General features: G+C 44.4%; 1 pseudogene; it reads right to left on the reverse strand.

The window, feature by feature from the left end:
• Positions 1–3287: 3287 nt before the first annotated feature.
• Positions 3288–4104, reverse strand: Mrto4-ps8 (mRNA turnover 4, ribosome maturation factor, pseudogene 8; annotated as a pseudogene).
• Between the last annotated feature and the right edge of the window lie 2430 nt (positions 4105–6534).

The following is a 6534-nucleotide window of genomic DNA, read 5'->3' on the forward strand; positions in this document are numbered from 1 at the left end:
CCAAACTGAGCACAGGAAGAAAGTGCAAGGCAAATTTTAGACAGGGAGTCAAGAACTTGGAACTTGTTAGTAGCCCTAGTAACTGGTATTTGCTGTGTTTTAAGTTAGGAGGAATATGCACGTGCCTGATGCCAGCAACAATGCCCAGCAGAGAGGAGAGTGGTTGGCCTTCCCTTCAGTCTCTGCTCCACTCTTTGTCCTTGAATTCCTGTCAAAAGGAAAAGCAAGGACAAAGAGTGGAGCAGAGACTGAAGGAAAGTCCATCCAGAAACCGCCCCACTTAGAGATCCATTCCAACTGCAGACACCAAACCCAGACACTATTGCCGAAGCCAAGAAGTGCTTGCTGTAGGAACCTAATATAGCTGTTCCCTGAGAGGCTGTGCCAGAGCCTGACCAGTACAGATGCGGATGCTCACAGCCAAGGACTGAAGGAGCTGAAGAGGTTTGCAACCCCATAGAAAGAACAACAATATCAAAAAACCAGACTCCCCAAGCTCCAACAGACTAAACCACCAACCAAAGAGTACACCTGGAAGGTCGCATAGCTCTAGCTGCATATGTAGCAGAGGATGGCCTTATGTGGCAACAATGGAAGGGGAGGCTCTTGGTCCTGTGGAGGCTCGATGCCCCAGTGTAGGAGAATACTACGGTGGGTGAGTGAGGGAGCACCCTCATAGAAGCAGGGAGAAGCAGAATGGAATGGGGGGTTGTGGAGGGGAAACCGAGAAGGAAGATAACATTTGAAATGTAAATAAATAAAATAACCAACAAAAAAATCAAAAGAAAAAAAAGAGAGGACAATGGTAATGCAGAAGCAAATAAGGGAGAGTTAGTGGAGCAATAATCTTGAGTCGACATTACAAGATGGAATCCACACAGGCGAGATGTCTAACCCGAGCTCAGAGTACAAACAGTTCCTCCACAACAATAGAAAAGGCAGAGTCCAAAGGCATAGAGGGGCAGTGGTGGGACTTGTCTGTCATTTTCTCAGAGAATGGAAAAGTAAGTCCACATCTGAAAATCAAGACTGAAACATGCTGTATGAAGGATTGGCAAAAAATAAATAAATACATAAATAAGTAAATAAATAAATAAATAAAGTAAGTAAGTAAGTAAGTAGGTAAGTAAGTAAGTCAGTCAAGTAAGTAAGTCTGACAAGTACACAAAAAAGATGAGTTGCCAAGGGTGTAGAACAATGGATTCTGTCCAGACATGAAAATTGGTAGGAACTCTTGAAAAGCAAAGCCTTAATTTCGTGAAGGCAAAGATTCATACACCTCATAACCCAGCAAAGCCACCTCTGAGGATTAACGTTAGAAAACTGTGTGTGTGAGAGTGTGGGCCTTCACAAGACTCACTGTGCCATGACTACTCTGACAGCGGGTGGTTAAAGTTAATAACAAAATAATATCTTCAAGGTATGAATTAGTAGGGCAATAACATCATGATGGTTACTACAAGGAAGAGCACAGTGGAAAGGGGTGACTGGTAAATGGGGGTCTGAATCACTAGCACGCCCTTCTCTTTTTTAATTATTTTATTTATTTATGTTCCAGCCATTGCCCCCCCATCCCACTCCCACAGTTCCTCATCCCATTCCTCCTCCCCCTTGCCTCTGAGAGGGTGCCTGCCCACCACCAGGCCTCCCCCTTCTCTGGGCCTCAAGTCTCTCGAGGATTAGGCAAGCCCATCTCTTAAGCTGGATGACTGGTTAAACTGTACAGATATGTCTTGTTCACCTTCCTTTAAGCATTTTAATGTTCAATGAGATGTGCTTTCAATCTCTTGGTCCTACTACTCCTTTCTATTTCCTTTTCTCCTCTGAAGATGTAATACTTTCCCTGGTTATTCAGGAAATCCCTAACAACTAAAGGAGGCTAAATGGTCCACAGATAATTATCTGAACTTATTAGTAGCTCATCCCCCCTAGCATTGGGCAACCATGCTCTAGTGTTGATATCCAGTGTGCTCACTTTGAGTTTTTGCTCTCTACTGGTCTTGAAGGTACATGAATCTTCTTCCATGAGACCTAGGTTATCTGTAACCTACCGGTCCTCTTAGCACTCTTTTTATTGTTGTTGCTGCTGTTCAATAATTTATTTTTTTATTCTATTTGCATCCCAATCTCAGATGCTTCCTCCTCTCCTCCCAGTCCCGTCCTTACAAGTCCCTCCCCCATTATTCCCTCTCCTTCTCTTCCTTGGATACCACTCGACCCTGGGACATCTAGTCTTAGCAGGACTAAGCACATCCTCTCCCACTGAGGCCCAATCAGACAGTTCAGGTAGGGAAAGGGGATCCAATGGCAGGCAACAGAGTTAGAGACAACCCTGCTCCAACTATTGGGGGACTGGCATGAAGCTGCACACCTGTTACAAATGTGTAAGGGGCCTAGATCTAACCTCTGCGTGCTCTTTGGTTAGTGGTTCAATCTCTGTGAGCCCCTATGGGCCTAGGTTATTTGACTCTGTAAGTCTTTTTATGGTGTCCTTGACCCCTCTGGCTTACTCAATTCTATCCTCCCACTCTTCCACAAGACTCCACAAGCCCCACTTGATGTTTGGCTCTATATGTTTCCATCCTTTGCTGGATGTACCCTGTCAAGAAGCAGTTATGCTAAGTTCCAGTCTGCAAGCATAGCACAGTGTCATTAACAGTGTCAGGCATTGGCTCTCTCCTATGGAATGGGCCTCAAGTTGGGGCAGCCATTGTTTGCCTCTGTCTCTGCTACATCTTTATCTTTGTAGGCATGAAGGGTTGAAGGTTTTGTGAGTGGGTTGACGTCCCCCTCCCTCCTCTGGAAGTTTTGCCTGCCTACAGAGAGGTCACTTTAGTCTCTATATCCCCTGCTGGTAGAAATCTCAGCTTGAGTCACCCCATAGACCTCCCATAGTCTCCCCTACCCCAAGCCTCCAGCTAGTCTCAGAGATGCCCTCTACAGATTTCCATTCTAACTCCCAGTCATCTCCTCTACACACACACACACACACACACACACACACACACACACACACACACACACACATTGATTGCCATCCCTATTTCCCTTCTCAACCCCTCCCCCACACAACTCCCTCTCTCCATCCACCTCCAGAGACATTTTTTTTTCACCCTGTGGACAAAATTTTATTCTTTATAGAAACAAAGTCTTTCCCTAGCACCCTTCGTTTCTTCATCCATAGCAAAAATAAATGCCTTCTCCCTCCAGAAGGGTGATAACAGTCCGGGAGGGCGGGGTCCAGCGGAGATGATGAGCTTGCTGGAGGCCTTAGTCCCGGTGCTCAGTCAGCTGTCATCCTCCTCCTCAGACTCTCCCTCAGACTCTCCCTCAGACTCTCCCTCAGACTCTCCCTCAGACTCTCCCTCAGACTCTCCCTCAGACTCTCCCTCAGACTCTCCCTCAGACTCTCCCTCAGACTCAGGCATGCTCTCAGGCAGGTCCTTGTCCATCTGCTGGAATCTCCCCGACTGGGCATCCCACGTGTATTTGATAGTCACTTTGAATTCTGCCATCTCATACCCAAACAGCTTCAGGACACGGGCCTGCTCTGGGGTCAGGACGTCACCCTCCTTGCATATTTCATAGTCAGACAGCAGGGTCACCATGCCTTTCTTGAGGGTAGTGAGCAGACCCAGCCAGCTGCCTCAGCTATGGCTCCATGGTATGAGGGAACTGCTTCAGAGGCCCTGGATCCAGGCTCACAGTTAAAGTTGCTTTGTTCCCTCCTCGAGCAAAATCCATTTCTGTATACTTTGTGAACCTCTCATTCACCTCCTCCTTCATGCGGTTGATAAAAAGGAGCCCGACTTCGCCTCTCAACTTCTTGCGGACCTGATGTAGTTTTCTTTGTATTCATCAGACGGGCTTCGACCCAAGGCCAACATCATCACCTTGTTTTAGCCAAAGAACATCTGGCTGTGCTTCCAAGCATTCTGGAAGTCCTTCCGCTTGCTTTTCCTCGTGTTGACCAGGTAGAAGACGAAGAGATACTTGTTGTCCACACATTCCCAAAGCTCTTCTATCAGGATCTGCCTCAGTCCCAAGCCTTTTTTGGCAGTTTTTTGTTAAGGAAACTTTCTTGCCTCGCTGGGATTTGGGCATCACGCTAAAAGCATGTGCGGCAGAAGACCTAGCTGCCTGTCCCTCCAGAGACTATTTTGTTTCCTCTTCTGAGTGCCTGTCCCTCCAGAGACTATTTTGTTTCCTCTTCTGAGTGCCTGTCCCTCCAGAGACTATTTTGTTTCCTCTTCTGAGTGCCTGTCCCTCCAGAGACTATTTTGTTTCCTCTTCTGAGTGCCTGTCCCTTCAGAGACTATTTTGTTTCTGAGTGAGATTCACACATACTCCCATGGCCCCGCCTTATGATCCAGTTTCTTTTGGTCTTTGGATTGTGGTATGGTTATCCCACACTTCATGGCTAATGTCCACTTAAAAGTGAGTATTTACCACTCTGGCTCTGGGTTACGTCACTCAGGATGATATTCTCAAGTTCCATCCATTTGCCAGCAAATTTTCATGATGTCTTTGTTTTTTAATACCTGAATAATATGGCATTGCGTAGATGTATCACATTTTCCTTATCCATTCTTCAGTTGAGGGACAGCTAGGCTGTTTCCAGTTTCTGGCTATTACTTACAAAGCTACTATGAACATAGTTGAGCGAGTGTCTTTGTGGGATGGTGGAGCATTGTTTGAGTATATGCCCAGGAGTAGCATAGCTGAGTCCTGGGGTAGAACTATTCCCGATTTTTCTGAGAAATCACCAAACCAATATTCAATGTGTTTGTGTAAGTTTTCACTCCCACCAGCAATGGAGGTGTGTTCTCCTTTTATTCCACATCCTCACCAGCATGTGCTATCACTTGAGATTTTGATCTTGGCCATTCTGATAGGTGTCAGACGGAATCTCAGAGTTGTTTTGATTTGCATTTCCCTGATTACTAAGGACGTTGAACATTTCTTTAAGGCTTCTCAGCTATTCAAGATTCCTCTGTTCAGAATTCTCTGTTTAGCTCTGTAACCCATTACTTGGTTTGTTGGTGTCCAAGTCCCTGAGGTCTTTGGATATTAGTCCTTTGTTTGATGTAGGTTTGTTGAAGATCTTTTTCCATTCTGTAGGCTGCCATTTTGTTCTATTGGTGTCTTTATCCTTGCAAAAGCTTTTCAGTTTCATGAGTCCTGTTTATAAATTGTTGATCTTAGTGCCTGAGGTATTGGTGCTCTGTTCAGGAATTTGTCTCCTGTACCGATGAGCTCAAGACAGTTCTCTTTAGGTGGATCTTAATGTGTCTCTGTGACTCTAACAGACTCAGGAGCTCTCAATTACTTCTTCTGTGCTGCCCTACTGCATGAGGCCATTGTGAGGCTACCTCAGTCTTGTTTTTCCTTTGCTTTTCATCTTCCTGCTCCACATCACAGAAAGCTCTCTGTGTCCTGGAGCAGTCCCAAATCAGGCACACTTCTCTGGTTTCATGATCCTAGATCCATGCTCTGACCTGCCCCACAGATTGCCACATCCTAATCTCCTCTGTGTTCAGGCTTGTTTTGTAAGTTCATCTTCTGAGCACCTAAGATCTGACTTTTAAGATTCAACAAGCCACTGAGGATAAGGGAAATTCTGAAATAATATGTATCGTCATCTTTAATTCTCGTGCTTTGCTTCGTGTACTCTAAAGCTCCATTATCAGGTATGCATTTGTTACTGTCCTTTATATACCAACCTTCATTTTGCTATGGGTTCTGTTGTTATTGATGCTGTTTGGTGTTTGTTTGTTTGTTTGTTTGTTTGTTTGTTTGTTTTGGAAGGGGTTATTTCTAGAGTCTTGCTATGTAGCTCAGGCTGGCCTGAAACTGAAGATCCTTCTGCCTTGGCCTTCTGACAACTGAGATACACAGGAATTTGCAAACACTCCAGCTAGACTTTACCTATCTAACACAATGAGGTTTCCTTTGTGTCTTGTAATTTTTGTCTCGGTTTTTTTTTTTTTTTTTGTCTGCTATTGTATAGTTTACTCAGCCCTCTAATGCTTATCCTTCTTCTGCTGTGTCTTTCTCCACCCATTTATCCCTAACCTACAGGTCACTGGGACAGTGTTCATTTATCTCTTCTTCTCTCTTTGCCTTTTAGATTGGATAATTTCAATTGATCTACCTTAAAATTCCCTAACTCTTACTTCTGCCGTTTTCAATCACATTTAAACCTATTCATTAGATCCTTTCAGATATATTTGTCAGTTCTAAAGTTCCCATTTTGTTGTTTTGTAGTTTCTATTTCTTCACTGGGCAATAATAAGAGCTGTGTGTGTGTGTTTGTTTGTGTGTGTGTGTGTGTGTGTGTGAGAGAGAGAGAGAGAGAGAGAGAGAGAGAGAGAGAAAGAGAGAGAGAGAAATATCACAGTGAAAGCTTGTTGACTATATGCTAACAAAAACTAAATTTTTGAAAAATGAAAATATTAGAAAGAAGAATATTTTCCTTGGTATCTTCGAGCATAGTAACAATTTCTGGTGAGAGACCTGTCTTTGCTAAGTGGA

Source organism: Rattus norvegicus, chromosome 6 (assembly GCF_036323735.1).
Source record: "Rattus norvegicus strain BN/NHsdMcwi chromosome 6, GRCr8, whole genome shotgun sequence".
Classification (NCBI taxonomy): Eukaryota; Metazoa; Chordata; class Mammalia; order Rodentia; family Muridae; genus Rattus; species Rattus norvegicus.